This window comes from Schistocerca nitens, chromosome 5 (genome assembly GCF_023898315.1).
Source record: "Schistocerca nitens isolate TAMUIC-IGC-003100 chromosome 5, iqSchNite1.1, whole genome shotgun sequence".
Taxonomy (NCBI): Eukaryota; Metazoa; Arthropoda; class Insecta; order Orthoptera; family Acrididae; genus Schistocerca; species Schistocerca nitens.
In genome coordinates this window covers 13855761-13874208 of record NC_064618.1, presented here as the reverse complement: position 1 = coordinate 13874208, position 18448 = coordinate 13855761, and positions in this window count along the sequence as shown.

Here is an 18448-nt window from a genome sequence, read left to right as displayed (position 1 = left end):
GATTCAATACATCGTCCTCCGGCCGACCTGTCTCCAAGGGTCTAGTGCTGCCTCGGACACCTTATTGTCGTTCTCCTGTGAGTCTAGATTTTCGAATCCGACGCAAAACTGACAGTTAATTGTAACGTTCAGCGCCTGTTAATGACGATGGAATACACAAATCGCGTCGCGATTCAATACATCGTCCTCCAGCCGACTTGTCTCCAAGGGTCTAGTCCTGCCTCGGGCACCTTATGGTCGTTCTTCTGTGAGTCTGGATTTTCGAATCCGACGCAAAACTTACAGTTAATTGTAAGGTTCAGAGCCTCTTAATGACAATGGAACACACAAATCGCGTCGCGATTCAATACATCGTCCTCCGGCCGACCTGTCTCCAAGGGTCTATTGCTGCCTCGGGCACCTTGTGGTCGATCTGCTGTGAGTCTAGATATTCGAATCCGACGCAAAACTGACAGTTAATTGTAACGTTCAGAGCCTGTTAATAAAGATGGAACAGACAAATCCCGTCGCGATTCAATACATCGTCCTCCGGCCGACCTGTCTCCAAGGGTCTATTGCTGCCTCGGGCACCTTATGGTCGATCTCCTGTGAGTCTAGACTTTCGAATCCGACGCAAAACTGACAGTTAATTGTAACGTTCAGAGCCTGTTAATGACGTTGGAACACACAAATCGCGTCGCGATTCAATACATCGTCCTCCGGCCGACCTGTCTGAAAGGGTCTTTGCTGCCTCGGGCACCTTATGGTCGATCTCCTGTGAGTCTAGATTTTCGAATCCGACGCAAAACTGACTGTTAATTGTAAGGTTCAGAGCCTGTTAGTGACGATGGAACACACAAATTGCGTCGCGATTCAATACATCGTCCTCCGGCCGACCTGTCTGAAAGGCTCTATTGCTGCCTCGGGCACCTTATGGTCGTTCTCCTGTGAGTCTAGATTTTCGAATCCGACGCAAAACTGACAGTTAATTGTAACGTTCAGAGCCTGTTAATGACGATGGAACACACTAATTGCGTCGCGATTCAATACATCGTCCTCCGGCCGACCTGTCTGAAAGGGTCTATTGCTGCCTCGGGCACCTTATGGTCGTTCTCCTGTGAGTCTAGATTTTCAAATCCGACGCAAAACTGACAGTTAATTGTAACGTTCGGAGCCTGTTAATGACGATGGAACACACAAATCACGTCGCGATTCAATACATCATCCTCCAGCCGACTTGTCTCCAAGGGTCTAGTGCTGCCTCGGGCACCTTATGGTCGTTCTCCTGTGAGTCTAGATTTTCGAATCCGACGCAAAACTGACAGTTAATTGTAACGTTCAGAGCCTGTTAATGACGATGGAACACACAAATTGCGTCGCGATTCAATACATCGTCCTCCGGCCGACCTGTCTCCAAGGGTCTATTGCTGCCTCGGTCACCTTATGGTCGATCTCCTGTGAGTCTAGATTTTCGAATCCGACGCAAAACTGACAGTTAATTGTAACGTTCAGAGCCTGTTAATGACGATGGAACACAAAAATTGCGTCGCGATTCAATACATCGTCCTGCGGCCGACCTGTCTCCAAGGGTCTATTGCTGCCTCGGGCACCTTAAGGTCGATCTCCTGTGAGTCTAGATTTTCGAATCCGACGCAAAACTGACAGTTAATTGTAACGTTCAGAGCCTGTTAATGACGATGGAACACACAAATTGCGTCGCGATTCAATACATCGTCCTCCGGCCGATCTGTCTCCAAGGGTCTTTGCTGCCTCGGGCACCTTATGGTCGATCTCCTGTGAGTCTAGATTTTCGAATCCGACGCAAAACTGACAGTTAATTGTAAGGTTCAGAGCCTGTTAGTGACGATGGAACACACAAATTGCGTCGCGATTCAATAAATCGTCCTCCGGCCGACCTGTCTGAAAGGGTCTATTGCTGCCTCGGGCACCTTATGGTCGTTCTCCTGTGAGTCTAGATTTTCGAATCCGACGCAAAACTGACAGTTAATTGTAACGTTCAGAGCCTGTTAATGACGATGGAACACACAAATTGCGTCGCGATTCAATACATCGTCCTCCAGCCGACTTGTCTCCAAGGGTCTAGTGCTGCCTCGGGCACCTTATGGACGTTCTTCTGTGAGTCTAGATTTTCGAATCCGACGCAAAACTGACAGTTAATTGTAAGGTTCAGAGCCTCTTAATGACAATGGAACACACAAATTGCGTCGCGATTCAATACATCGTCCTCCGGCCGACCTGTCTCCAAGGGTCTATTGCTGCCTCGGGCACCTTATGGTCGATCTCCTGTGAGTCTAGATTTTCGAATCCGACGCAAAACCGACAGTTAATTGTAACGTTCAGAGCCTGTTCATGACGATGCAACACACAAATTGCGTCGCGATTCAATACATCGTCCTCCGGCCGACCTGTCTCCAAGGGTCTATTGCTGCCTCGGGCACCTTATGTTCGTTCTCCTGTGAGTCTAGACTTTCGAATCCGACGCAAAACTGACAGTTAATTGTAAGGTTCAGAGCCTGTTAGTGACGATGGAACACACAAATTGCGTCGCGATTCAATACATCGTCCTCCAGCCGACTTGTCTCCAAGGGTCTAGTGCTGCCTCGGGCACCTTATGGTCGTTCTTCTGTGAGTCTAGATTTTCGAATCCGACGCAAAACTTACAGTTAATTGTAAGGTTCAGAGCCTCTTAATGACAATGGAACACACAAATCGCGTCGCGATTCAATACATCGTCCTCCGGCCGACCTGTCTCCAAGGGTCTATTGCTGCCTCGGGCACCTTATGGTCGATCTCTTGTGAGTCTAGATTTTCGAATCCGACGCAAAACTGACAGTTAATTGTAAGGTTCAGAGCCTCTTAATGACAATGGAACACACAAATTGCGTCGCGATTCAATACATCGTCCTCCGGCCGACCTGTCTCCAAGGGTCTATTGCTGCCTCGGGCACCTTATGGTCGATCTCCTGTGAGTCTAGATTTTCGAATCCGACGCAAAACCGACAGTTAATTGTAACGTTCAGAGCCTGTTCATGACGATGCAACACACAAATTGCGTCGCGATTCAATACATCGTCCTCCGGCCGACCTGTCTCCAAGGGTCTATTGCTGCCTCGGGCACCTTATGTTCGTTCTCCTGTGAGTCTAGACTTTCGAATCCGACGCAAAACTGACAGTTAATTGTAGGGTTCAGAGCCTGTTAGTGACGATGGAACACACAAATTGCGTCGCGATTCAATACATCGTCCTCCAGCCGACCTGTCTCCAAGGGTCTAGTGCTGCCTCGGGCACCTTATGGTCGATCTCCTGAGAGTCTAGATTTTCGAATCCGACGCAAAACTGACAGTTAATTGTAAGGTTCAGAGCCTCTTAATGACAATGGAACACACAAATCGCGTCGCGATTCAATACATCGTCCTCCGGCCGACCTGTCTCCAAGGGTCTATTGCTGCCTCGGGCACCTTATGGTCGATCTCTTGTGAGTCTAGATTTTCGAATCCGACGCAAAACTGACAGTTAATTGTAACGTTCAGAGCCTGTTAATGACGATGCAACACACAAATTGCGTCGCGATTCAATACATCGTCCTCCAGCCGACGTGTCTCCAAGGGTCTATTGCTGCCTCGGGCACCTTATGGTCGATCTCCTGAGAGTCTAGATTTTCGAATCCGACGCAAAACTGACAGTTAATTGTAACGTTCAGAGCCTGTTAATGACGATGGAACAGACAAATCCCGTCGCGATTCAATACATCGTCCTCCGGCCGACCTGTCTCCAAGGGTCTATTGCTGCCTCGGGCACCTTATGGTCGATCTCCTGTGAGTCTAGATTTTCGAATCCGACGCAAAACTGACAGTTAATTGTAACGTTCAGAGCCTGTTAATGACGATGGAACACACAAATTGCGTTGCGATTCAATACATCGTCCTCCAGCCGACTTGTCTCCAAGGGTCTAGTGCTGCCTCGGGCACCTTATGGTCGTTCTTCTGTGAGTCTAGATTTTCGAATCCGACGCAAAACTGACAGTTAATTGTAAGGTTCAGAGCCTCTTTATGACAACGGAACACACAAATTGAGTCGCGATTCAATACATCGTCCTCCGGCCGACCTGTCTCCAAGGGTCTATTGCTGCCTCGGGCACCTTATGGTCGTTCTCCTGTGAGTCTAGATTTTCGAAACCGACGCAAAACTGACAGTTAATTGTGACGTTCAGAGCCTGTTAATGACGATGGAACACACAAATTGCGTCGCGATTCAATACATCGTCCTCCAGCCGACTTGTCTCCAAGCGTCTATTGCTGCCTCGGGCACCTTATGGTCGTTCATCTGTGAGTCTAGATTTTCGAATCCGACGCAAAACTGACAGATAATTGTAAGTTTCAGAGCCTCTTAATGACAATGGAACACACAAATTGAATCGCGATTCAATACATCGTCCTCCGGCCGACCTGTCTCCAAGGGTCTATTGCTGCCTCGGGCACCTTATGGTCATTCTCCTGTGAGTCTAGATTTTCGAATCCGACGCAAAACTGACAGTTAATTGTAACGTTCAGAGACTGTTAATGACGATGGAACACACAAATCGCGTCGCGATTCAATACATCGTCCTCCGGCCGACCTGTCTCCAAGGGTCTATTGCTGCCTCGGTCACCTTATGGTCATTCTCCTGTGAGTCTAGATTTTCGAATCCGACGCAAAACTGACAGTTAATTGTACGGTTCAGAGCCTGTTAATGACGATGGAACACACAAATCGCGTCGCGATTCAATACATCGTCCTCCGGCCGACCTGTCTCCAAGGGTCTATTGCTGCCTCGGGCACCTTATGGTCGATCTCCTGTGAGTCTAGATTTTCGAATCCGACGCAAAACTGACAGTTAATTGTAACGTTCAGAGCCTGTTCATGACGATGGAACGAACAAATTGCGTCGCGATTCAATACATCGTCCTCCGGCCGACCTGTCTCCAAGGGTCTAGTCCTGCCTCGGGCACCTTATGCTCGTTCTTCTGTGAGTCTGGATTTTCGAATCCGACGCAAAACTGACAGTTAATTGTAAGGTTCAGAGCCTCTTAATGACAATGGAACACACAAATCGCGTCGCGATTCAATACATCGTCCTCCGGCCGACCTGTCTCCAAGGGTCTATTGCTGCCTCGGGCACCTTATGGTCGATCTTCTGTGAGTCTAGATATTCGAATCCGACGCAAAACTGACAGTTAATTGTAACGTTCAGAGCCTGTTAATGACGATGCAACACACAAATTGCGTCGCGATTCAATACATCGTCCTCCAGCCGACTTGTCTCCAAGGGTCTATTGCTGCCTTTGGCACATTATGGTCGATCTCCTGTGAGTCTAGATTTTCGAATCCGTCGCAAAACTGACAGTTAATTGTAACGTTCAGAGCCTGTTAATAAAGATGGAACAGACAAATCCCGTCGCGATTCAATACATCGTCCTCCGGCCGACCTGTCTCCAATAGTCTATTGCTGCCTCGGGCACCTTATGGTCGATCTCCTGTGAGTCTAGACTTTCGAATCCGACGCAAAACTGACAGTTAATTGTAACGTTCAGAGCCTGTTAATGACGATGGAACACACAAATCGCGTCGCGATTCAATACATCGTCCTCCGGCCGACCTGTCTCCAAGGGTCTTTGCTGCCTCGGGCACCTTATGGTCGATCTCCTGTGAGTCTAGATTTTCGAATCCGACGCAAAACTGACAGTTAATTGTAAGGTTCAGAGCCTGTTAGTGACGATGGAACACACAAATTGCGTCGCGCTTCAATACATCGTCCTCCGGCCGACCTGTCTGAAAGGCTCTATTGCTGCCTCGGGCACCTTATGGTCGTTCTCCTGTGAGTCTAGATTTTCGAATCCGACGCAAAACTGACAGTTAATTGTAACGTTCAGAGCCTGTTCATGACGATGGAACACACTAATTGCGTCGCGATTCAATACATCGTCCTCCGGCCGACCTGTCTGAAAGGGTCTATTGCTGCCTCGGGCACCTTATGGTCGTTCTCCTGTGAGTCTAGATTTTCGAATCCGACGCAAAACTGACAGTTAATTGTAACGTTCAGAGCCTGTTAATGACGATGGAACACACTAATTGCGTCGCGATTCAATACATCGTCCTCCGGCCGACCTGTCTGAAAGGGTCTATTGCTGCCTCGGGCACCTTATGGTCGTTCTCCTGTGAGTCTAGATTTTCAAATCCGACGCAAAACTGACAGTTAATTGTAACGTTCGGAGCCTGTTAATGACGATGGAACACACAAATCACGTCGCGATTCAATACATCATCCTCCAGCCGACTTGTCTCCAAGGGTCTAGTGCTGCCTCGGGCACCTTATGGTCGTTCTCCTGTGAGTCTAGATTTTCGAATCCGACGCAAAACTGACAGTTAATTGTAACGTTCAGAGCCTGTTCATGACGATGGAACACACAAATTGCGTCGCGATTCAATACATCGTCCTGCGGCTACCCTGTCTCCAAGGGTCTATTGCTGCCTCGGGCACCTTAAGGTCGATCTCCTGTGAGTCTAGATTTTCGAATCCGACGCAAAACTGACAGTTAATTGTAACGTTCAGAGCCTGTTAATGACGATGGAACACACAAATCGCGTCGCGATTCAATACATCGTCCTCCGGCCGACCTGTCTCCAAGGGTCTATTGCTGCCTCGGTCACCTTATGGTCGTTCTCCTGTGAGTCTAGATTTTCGAATCCGACGCAAAACTGACAGTTAATTGTAAGGTTCAGAGCCTGTTAATGACGATGGAACACACAAATCGCGTCGCGATTCAATACATCGTCCTCCGGCCGACCTATCTCCAAGGGTCTATTGCTGCCTCGGGCACCTTATGGTCGATCTCCTGTGAGTCTAGATTTTCGAATCCGACGCAAAACTGACAGTTAATTGTAACGTTCAGAGCCTGTTCATGACGATGGAACACACAAATTGCGTCGCGATTCAATACATCGTCCTCCGGCCGACCTGTCTCCAAGGGTCTAGTGCTGCCTCGGACACCTTATGGTCGTTCTCCTGTGAGTCTAGATTTTCGAATCCGACGCAAAACTGACAGTTAATTGTAACGTTCAGCGCCTGTTAATGACGATGGAATACACAAATCGCGTCGCAATTCAATACATTGTCCTCCAGCCGACTTGTCTCCAAGGGTCTAGTCCTCCCTCGGGCACCTTATGGTCGTTCTTCTGTGAGTCTGGATTTTCGAATCCGACGCACAACTGACAGTTACTTGTAAGGTTCAGAGCCTTTTAATGACGATGGAACACACAAATTGCGTCGCGATTCAATACATCGTCCTCCGGCCGACCTGTCTCCAAGGGTCTATTGCTGCCTCGGGCACCTTATGGTCGATCTCCTGTGAGTCTAGATTTTCGAATCCGACGCAAAAATGACGGTTAATTGTAACGTTCAGAGCCTGTTAATGACGATGGAACACACATATCCCGTCGCGATTCAATACATCGTCCTCCGGCCGACCTGTCTCCAAGTGTCTGTTGCTGCCTCGGGCACCCTATGGTCGATCTCCTGTGAGTCTAGATTTTCGAATCCGACGCAAAACTTACAGTTAATTGTAACGTTCAGAGCCTGTTCATGACGATGGAACACACAAATTGCGTCGCGATTCAATACATCGTCCTCCGGCCGACCTGTCTCCAAGGATCTATTGCTGCCTCGGGCACCTTATGTTCTTTCTCCTGTGAGTCTAGACTTTCGAATCCGACGCAAAACTGACAGTTAATTGTAACGATCAGAGCCTGTTAATAACGATGGAACACACAAATTGCGTCGCGATTCAATACATAGTCCTCCAGCCGACATGTCTCCAAGGGTCTAGTGCTGCCTCGGGCACCTTATGGTCGTTCTTCTGTGAGTCTAGATTTTCGAATCCGACGCAAAACTTACAGTTAATTGTAAGGTTCAGAGCCTCTTAATGACAATGGAACACACTAATCGCGTCGCGATTCAATACATCGTCCTCCGGCCGACCTGTCTCCAAGGGTCTATTGCTGCCTCGGGCACCTTATGGTCGATCTCTTGTGAGTCTAGATTTTCGAATCCGACGCAAAACTGACAGTTAATTGTAACGTTCAGAGCCTGTTAATGACGATGCAACAAACAAATTGCGTCGCGATTCAATACATCGTCCTCCAGCCGACTTGTCTCCAAGGGTCTATTGCTGCCTCGGGCACCTTATGGTCGATCTCCTGTGAGTCTAGATTTTCGAATCCGATGCAAAACTGACAGTTAATTGTAACGTTCAGAGCCTGTTAATGACGATGGAACAGACAAATCCCGTCGCGATTCAATACATCGTCCTCCGGCCGACCTGTCTCCAAGGGTCTATTGCTGCCTCGGGCACCTTATGGTCGATCTCCTGTGAGTCTAGATTTTCGAATCCGACGCAAAACTGACAGTTAATTGTAACGATCAGAGCATGTTAATGACGATGGAACACACAAATTGCGTCGCGATTCACTACATCGTCCTCCGGCCGACCTGTCTCCAAGGGTCTAGTGCTGCCTCGGGCACCTTATGGTCAATCTCCTGTGAGTCTAGATTTTCGAATCCGACGCTAAACTGACAGTTAATTGTAACGTTCAGAGCCTGTTCATGACGATGGAACACACAAATTGCGTCGCGATTCAATACATCGTCCTCCGGCCGACCTGTCTCCAAGGGTCTATTGCTGCCTCGGGCACCTTATGGTCGTTCTCCTGTGAGTCTAGACTTTGGAATCCGACGCAAAACTGACAGTTAATTGTAACGATCAGAGCCAATTACGATGGAACACACAAATTGCGTCGCGATTCAATACATAGTCCTCCAGCCGACTTGTCTCCAAGGGTCTAGTGCTGCCTCGGGCACCTTATGGTCGTTCTTCTGTGAGTCTAGATTTTCGAATCCGACGCAAAACTTACAGTTAATTGTAAGGTTCAGAGCCTCTTAATGACAATGGAACACACAAATCGCGTCGCGATTCAATACATCGTCCTCCGGCCGACCTGTCTCCAAGGGTCTATTGCTGCCTCGGGCACCTTATGGTCGATCTCTTGTGAGTCTAGATTTTCGAATCCGACGCAAAACTGACAGTTAATTGTAACGTTCAGAGCCTGTTAATGACGATGCAACACACAAATTGCGTCGCGATTCAATACATCGTCCTCCAGCCGACTTGTCTCCAAGGGTCTATTGCTGCCTCGGGCACCTTATGGTCGATCTCCTGTGAGTCTAGATTTTCGAATCCGACGCAAAACTGACAGTTAATTGTAACGTTCAGAGCCTGTTCATGACGATGGAACACACAAATTGCGTCGCGATTCAATACATCGTCCTCCGGCCGACCTGTCTCCAAGGGTCTATTGCTGCCTCGGGCACCTTATGTTCGTTCTCCTGTGAGTCTAGACTTTCGAATCCGACGCAAAACTGACAGTTAATTGTAACGATCAGAGCCTGTTAATAACGATGGAACACACAAATTGCGTCGCGATTCAATACATAGTCCTCCAGCCGACTTGTCTCCAAGGGTCCAGTGCTGCCTCGGGCACCTTATGGTCGTTCTTCTGTGAGTCTAGATTTTCGAATCCGACGCAAAACTTACAGTTAATTGTAAGGTTCAGAGCCTCTTAAAGACAATGGAACACACAAATCGCGTCGCGATTCAATACATCGTCCTCCGGCCGACCTGTCTCCAAGGGTCTATTGCTGCCTCGGGCACCTTATGGTCGATCTTCTGTGAGTCTAGATATTCGAATCCGACGCAAAACTGACAGTTAATTGTAACGTTCAGAGCCTGTTAATGACGATGCAACACACAAATTGCGTCGCGATTCAATACATCGTCCTCCGGCCGACCTGTCTCCAAGGGTCTTTGCTGCCTCGGGCACCTTATGGTCGATCTCCTGTGAGTCTAGATTTTCGAATCCGACGCAAAACTGACAGTTAATTGTAAGGTTCAGAGCCTGTTAGTGACGATGGAACACACAAATTGCGTCGCGATTCAATACATCGTCCTCCGGCCGACCTGTCTGAAAGGCTCTATTGCTGCCTCGGGCACCTTATGGTCGTTCTCCTGTGAGTCTAGATTTTCGAATCCGACGCAAAACTGACAGTTAATTGTAACGTTCAGAGCCTGTTAATGACGATGGAACACACAAATTGCGTCGCGATTCAATACATCGTCCTACGGCCGACCTGTCTGAAAGGGTCTATTGCTGCCTCGGGCACCTTATGGTCGTTCTCCTGTGGGTCTAGATTTTCAAATCCGACGCAAAATTGACAGTTAATTGTAACGTTCAGAGCCTGTTAATGACGATGGAACACACAAATCACGTCGCGATTCAATACATCATCCTCCAGCCGACTTGCCTCCAAGGGTATAGTGCTGCCTCGGGCACCTTATGGTCGTTCTCCTGTGAGTCTAGATTTTCGAATCCGACGCAAAACTGACAGTTAATTGTAAGGTTCAGAGCCTGTTAATGACGATGGAACACACAAATCGCGTCGCGATTCAATACATCGTCCTCCGGCCGACCTGTCTCCAAGGGTCTATTGCTGCCTCGGGCACCTTATGGTCGATCTCCTGTGAGTCTAGATTTTCGAATCCGACGCAAAACTGACAGTTAATTGTAACGTTCAGAGCCTGTTCATGACGATGGAACACACAAATTGCGTCGCGATTCAATACATCGTCCTCCGGCCGACCTGTCTCCAAGGGTCTAGTGCTGCATCGGACACCTTATGGTAGTTCTCCTGTGAGTCTAGATTTTCGAATCCGACGCAAAACTGACAGTTAATTGTAACGTTCAGCGCCTGTTAATGACGATGGAATACACAAATCGCGTCGCGATTCAATACATCGTCCTCCAGCCGACTTGTCTCAAAGGGTCTAGTCCTGCCTCGGGCACCTTATGGTCGTTCTTCTGTGAGTCTGGATTTTCGAATCCGACGCACAACTGACAGTTACTTGTAAGGTTCAGAGCCTTTTAATGACGATGGAACACACAAATTGCGTCGCGATTCAATACATCGTCCTCCGGCCGACCTGTCTCCAAGGATCTATTGCTGCCTCGGGCACCTTATGGTCGATCTCCTGTGAGTCTAGATTTTCGAATCCGACGCAAAAATGACGGTTAATTGTAACGTTCAGAGCCTGTTAATGACGACGGAACACACATATCCCGTCGCGATTCTATACATCGTCCTCCGGCCGACCTGTCTCCAAGTGTCTGTTGCTGCCTCGGGCACCTTATGGTCGATCTCCTGTGAGTCTAGATTTTCGAATCCGACGCAAAACTGACAGTTAATTGTAACGTTCAGAGCCTGTTAATGACGATGCAACACACAAATTGCGTCGCGATTCAATACATCGTCCTCCAGCCGACTTGTCTCCAAGGGTCTATTGCTGCCTCGGGCACCTTATGGTCGATCTCCTGTGAGTCTAGATTTTCGAATCCGACGCAAAACTGACAGTTAATTGTAACGTTCAGAGCCTGTTAATGACGATGGAACAGACAAATCCCGTCGCGATTCAATACATCGTCCTCCGGCCGACCTGTCTCCAAGGGTCTATTGCTGCCTCGGGCACCTTATGGTCGATCTCCTGTGAGTCTAGATTTTCGAATCCGACGCAAAACTGACAGTTAGTTGTAAAGTTCAGAGCCTGTTAATGACGATGGAACACACAAATCGCGTCGCGATTCAGTACATCGTCCTCCGGCCGACCTGTCTCCAAGGGTCTTTGCTGCCTCGGGCACCTTATGGTCGATCTCCTGTGAGTCTAGATTTTCGAATCCGACGCAAAACTGACAGTTAATTGTAAGGTTCAGAGCCTGTTAGTGACGATGGAACACACAAATTGCGTCGCGATTCAATACATCGTCCTCCGGCCGACCTGTCTGAAAGGCTCTATTGCTGCCTCGGGCACCTTATGGTCGTTCTCCTGTGAGTCTAGATTTTCGAATCCGACGCAAAACTGACAGTTAATTGTAACGTTCAGAGCCTGTTCATGACGATGGAACACACAAATTGCGTCGCGATTCAATACATCGTCCTCCGGCCGACCTGTCTCCAAGGGTCTAGTGCTGCATCGGACACCTTATGGTCGTTCTCCTGTGAGTCTAGATTTTCGAATCCGACGCAAAACTGACAGTTAATTGTAACGTTCAGCGCCTGTTAATGACGATGGAATACACAAATCGCGTCGCGATTCAATACATCGTCCTCCAGCCGACTTGTCTCAAAGGGTCTAGTCCTGCCTCGGGCACCTTATGGTCGTTCTTCTGTGAGTCTGGATTTTCGAATCCGACGCACAACTGACAGTTACTTGTAAGGTTCAGAGCCTTTTAATGACGATGGAACACACAAATTGCGTCGCGATTCAATACATCGTCCTCCGGCCGACCTGTCTCCAAGGATCTATTGCTGCCTCGGGCACCTTATGGTCGATCTCCTGTGAGTCTAGATTTTCGAATCCGACGCAAAAATGACGGTTAATTGTAACGTTCAGAGCCTGTTAATGACGACGGAACACACATATCCCGTCGCGATTCTATACATCGTCCTCCGGCCGACCTGTCTCCAAGTGTCTGTTGCTGCCTCGGGCACCTTATGGTCGATCTCCTGTGAGTCTAGATTTTCGAATCCGACGCAAAACTGACAGTTAATTGTAACGTTCAGAGCCTGTTAATGACGATGCAACACACAAATTGCGTCGCGATTCAATACATCGTCCTCCAGCCGACTTGTCTCCAAGGGTCTATTGCTGCCTCGGGCACCTTATGGTCGATCTCCTGTGAGTCTAGATTTTCGAATCCGACGCAAAACTGACAGTTAATTGTAACGTTCAGAGCCTGTTAATGACGATGGAACAGACAAATCCCGTCGCGATTCAATACATCGTCCTCCGGCCGACCTGTCTCCAAGGGTCTATTGCTGCCTCGGGCACCTTATGGTCGATCTCCTGTGAGTCTAGATTTTCGAATCCGACGCAAAACTGACAGTTAATTGTAACGTTCAGAGCCTGTTAATGACGATGGAACACACAAATCGCGTCGCGATTCAGTACATCGTCCTCCGGCCGACCTGTCTCCAAGGGTCTTTGCTGCCTCGGGCACCTTATGGTCGATCTCCTGTGAGTCTAGATTTTCGAATCCGACGCAAAACTGACAGTTAATTGTAAGGTTCAGAGCCTGTTAGTGACGATGGAACACACAAATTGCGTCGCGATTCAATACATCGTCCTCCGGCCGACCTGTCTGAAAGGCTCTATTGCTGCCTCGGGCACCTTATGGTCGTTCTCCTGTGAGTCTAGATTTTCGAATCCGACGCAAAACTGACAGTTAATTGTAACGTTCAGAGCCTGTTAATGACGATGGAACACACAAATTGCGTCGCGATTCAATACATCGTCCTCCGGCCGACCTGTCTGAAAGGGTCTATTGCTGCCTCGGGCACCTTATGGTCGTTCTCCTGTGAGTCTAGATTTTCAAATCCGACGCAAAACTGACAGTTAATTGTAACGTTCAGAGCCTGTTAATGACGATGGAACACACAAATCACGTCGCGATTCAATACATCATCCTCCAGCCGACTTGCCTCCAAGGGTCTAGTGCTGCCTCGGGCACCTTATGGTCGTTCTCCTGTGAGTCTAGATTTTCGAATCCGACGCAAAACTGACAGTTGATTGTAAGGTTCAGAGCCTGTTAATGACGATGGAACACACAAATCGCGTCGCGATTCAATACATCGTCCTCCGGCCGACCTGTCTCCAAGGGTCTATTGCTGCCTCGGGCACCTTATGGTCGATCTCCTGTGAGTCTAGATTTTCGAATCCGACGCAAAACTGACAGTTAATTGTAACGTTCAGAGCCTGTTCATGACGATGGAACACACAAATTGCGTCGCGATTCAATACATCGTCCTCCGGCCGACCTGTCTCCAAGGGTCTAGTGCTGCCTCGGACACCTTATGGTCGTTCTCCTGTGAGTCTAGATTTTCGAATCCGACGCAAAACTGACAGTTAATTGTAACGTTCAGCGCCTGTTAATGACGATGGAATACACAAATCGCGTCGCGATTCAATACATCGTCCTCCAGCCGACTTGTCTCCAAGGGTCTAGTCCTGCCTCGGGCACCTTATGGTCGTCCTTCTGTGAGTCTGGATTTTCGAATCCGACGCACAACTGACAGTTACTTGTACGGTTCAGAGCCTGTTAATGACGACGGAACACACATATCCCGTCGCGATTCAATACATCGTCCTCCGGCCGACCTGTCTCCAAGTGTCTGTTGCTGCCTCGGGCACCTTATGGTCGATCTCCTGTGAGTCTAGATTTTCGAATCCGACGCAAAACTGACAGTTAATTGTAACGTTCAGAGCCTGTTAATGACGATGGAACACACAAATCGCGTCGCGATTCAATACATCGTCCTCCGGCCGACCTGTCTCCAAGGGTCTTTGCTGCCTCGGGCACCTTATGGTCGATCTCCTGTGAGTCTAGATTTTCGAATCCGACGCAAAACTGACAGTTAATTGTAAGGTTCAGAGCCTGTTAGTGACGATGGAACACACAAATTGCGTCGCGATTCAATACATCGTCCTCCGGCCGACCTGTCTGAAAGGGTCTATTGCTGCCTAGGGCACCTTATGGTCGTTCTCCTGTGAGTCTAGACTTTCGAATCCGACGCCAAACTGACAGTTAATTGTAACGTTCAGAGCCTGTTAATGACGATGGAACACACAAATTGCGTCGCGATTCAATACATCGTCCTCCAGCCGACTTGTCTCCAAGGGTCTAGTGCTGCCTCGGGCACCTTATCGTCGTTCTTCTGTGAGTCTAGATTTTCGAATCCGACGCAAAACTGACCGTTAATTGTAAGGTTCAGAGCCTCTTAATGACAATGGAACACACAAATTGCGTCGCGATTCAATACATCGTCCTCCGGCCGACCTGTCTCCAAGGGTCTATTGCTGCCTCGGGCACCATATGGTCGATCTCCTGTGAGTCTAGATTTTCGAATCCGACGCAAAACTGACAGTTAATTGTAACGTTCAGAGCCTGTTCATGACGATGGAACACACAAATTGCGTCGCGATTCAATACATCGTCCTCCGGCCGACCTGTCTCCAAGGATCTATTGCTGCCTCGGGCACCTTATGTTCGTTCTCCTGTGAGTCTAGACTTTCGAATCCGACGCAAAACTGACAGTTAATTGTAACGATCAGAGCCTGTTAATAACGATGGAACACACAAATTGCGTCGCGATTCAATACATAGTCCTCCAGCCGACTTGTCTCCAAGGGTCTAGTGCTGCCTCGGGCACCTTATGGTCGTTCTTCTATGAGTCTAGATTTTCGAATCCGACGCAAAACTTACAGTTAATTGTAAGGTTCAGAGCCTCTTAATGACAATGGAACACACAAATCGCGTCGCGATTCAATACATCGTCCTCCGGCCGACCTGTCTGTAAGGGTCTATTGCTGCCTCGGGCACCTTATGGTCGATCTCTTGTGAGTCTAGATTTTCGAATCCGACGCAAAACTGACAGTTAATTGTAACGTTCAGAGCCTGTTAATGACGATGCAACACACAAATTGCGTCGCGATTCAATACATCGTCCTCCAGCCGAATTGTCTCCAAGGGTCTATTGCTGCCGCGGGCACCTTATGGTCGATCTCCTGTGAGTCTAGATTTTCGAATCCGACGCAAAACTGACAGTTAATTGTAACGTTCAGAGCCTGTTAATGACGATGGAACAGACAAATCCCGTCGCGATTCAATACATCATCCTCCAGCCGACTTGCCTCCAAGGGTATAGTGCTGCCTCGGGCACCTTATGGTCGTTCTCCTGTGAGTCTAGATTTTCGAATCCGACGCAAAACTGACAGTTAATTGTAAGGTTCAGAGCCTGTTAATGACGATGGAACACACAAATCGCGTCGCGATTCAATACATCGTCCTCCGGCCGACCTGTCTCCAAGGGTCTATTGCTGCCTCGGGCACCTTATGGTCGATCTCCTGTGAGTCTAGATTTTCGAATCCGACGCAAAACTGACAGTTAATTGTAACGTTCAGAGCCTGTTCATGACGATGGAACACACAAATTGCGTCGCGATTCAATACATCGTCCTCCGGCCGACCTGTCTCCAAGGGTCTAGTGCTGCATCGGACACCTTATGGTCGTTCTCCTGTGAGTCTAGATTTTCGAATCCGACGCAAAACTGACAGTTAATTGTAACGTTCAGCGCCTGTTAATGACGATGGAATACACAAATCGCGTCGCGATTCAATACATCGTCCTCCAGCCGACTTGTCTCAAAGGGTCTAGTCCTGCCTCGGGCACCTTATGGTCGTTCTTCTGTGAGTCTGGATTTTCGAATCCGACGCACAACTGACAGTTACTTGTAAGGTTCAGAGCCTTTTAATGACGATGGAACACACAAATTGCGTCGCGATTCAATACATCGTCCTCCGGCCGACCTGTCTCCAAGGGTCTATTGCTGCCTCGGGCACCTTATGGTCGATCTCCTGTGAATCTAGATTTTCGAATCCGACGCAAAAATGACGGTTAATTGTAACGTTCAGAGCCTGTTAATGACGACGGAACACACATATCCCGTCCCGATTCTATACATCGTCCTCCGGCCGACCTGTCTCCAAGTGTCTGTTGCTGCCTCGGGCACCTTATGGTCGATCTCCTGTGAGTCTAGATTTTCGAATCCGACGCAAAACTGACAGTTAATTGTAACGTTCAGAGCCTGTTAATGACGATGCAACACACAAATTGCGTCGCGATTCAATACATCGTCCTCCAGCCGACTTGTCTCCAAGGGTCTATTGCTGCCTCGGGCACCTTATGGTCGATCTCCTGTGAGTCTAGATTTTCGAATCCGACGCAAAACTGACAGTTAATTGTAACGTTCAGAGCCTGTTAATGACGATGGAACAGACAAATCCCGTCGCGATTCAATACATCGTCCTCCGGCCGACCTGTCTCCAAGGGTCTATTGCTGCCTCGGGCACCTTATGGTCGATCTCCTGTGAGTCTAGATTTTCGAATCCGACGCAAAACTGACAGTTAATTGTAACGTTCAGAGCCTGTTAATGACGATGGAACACACAAATCGCGTCGCGATTCAGTACATCGTCCTCCGGCCGACCTGTCTCCAAGGGTCTTTGCTGCCTCGGGCACCTTATGGTCGATCTCCTGTGAGTCTAGATTTTCGAATCCGACGCAAAACTGACAGTTAATTGTAACGTTCAGAGCCTGTTAGTGACGATGGAACACACAAATTGCGTCGCGATTCAATACATCGTCCTCCGGCCGACCTGTCTGAAAGGCTCTATTGCTGCCTCGGGCACCTTATGGTCGTTCTCCTGTGAGTCTAGATTTTCGAATCCGACGCAAAACTGACAGTTAATTGTAACGTTCAGAGCCTGTTAATGACGATGGAACACACAAATTGCGTCGCGATTCAATACATCGTCCTCCGGCCGACCTGTCTGAAAGGGTCTATTGCTGCCTCGGGCACCTTATGGTCGTTCTCCTGTGAGTCTAGATTTTCAAATCCGACGCAAAACTGACAGTTAATTGTAACGTTCAGAGCCTGTTAATGACGATGGAACACACAAATCACGTCGCGATTCAATACATCATCCTCCAGCAGACTTGCCTCCAAGGGTCTAGTGCTGCCTCGGGCACCTTATGGTCGTTCTCCTGTGAGTCTAGATTTTCGAATCCGACGCAAAACTGACAGTTAATTGTAAGGTTCAGAGCCTGTTAATGACGATGGAACACACAAATCGCGTCGCGATTCAATACATCGTCCTCCGGCCGACCTGTCTCCAAGGGTCTATTGCTGCCTCGGGCACCTTATGGTCGATCTCCTGTGAGTCTAGATTTTCGAATCCGACGCAAAACTGACAGTTAATTGTAACGTTCAGAGCCTGTTCATGACGATGGAACACACAAATTGCGTCGCGATTCAATACATCGTCCTCCGGCCGACCTGTCTCCAAGGGTCTAGTGCTGCCTCGGACACCTTATGGTCGTTCTCCTGTGAGTCTAGATTTTCGAATCCGACGCAAAACTGACAGTTAATTGTAACGTTCAGCGCCTGTTAATGACGATGGAATACACAAATCGCGTCGCGATTCAATACATCGTCCTCCAGCCGACTTGTCTCCAAGGGTCTAGTCCTGCCTCGGGCACCTTATGGTCGTCCTTCTGTGAGTATGGATTTTCGAATCCGACGCACAACTGACAGTTACTTGTAAGGTTCAGAGCCTGTTAATGACGACGGAACACACATATCCCGTCGCGATTCAATACATCGTCCTCCGGCCGACCTGTCTCCAAGTGTCTGTTGCTGCCTCGGGCACCTTATGGTCGATCTCCTGTGAGTCTAGATTTTCGAATCCG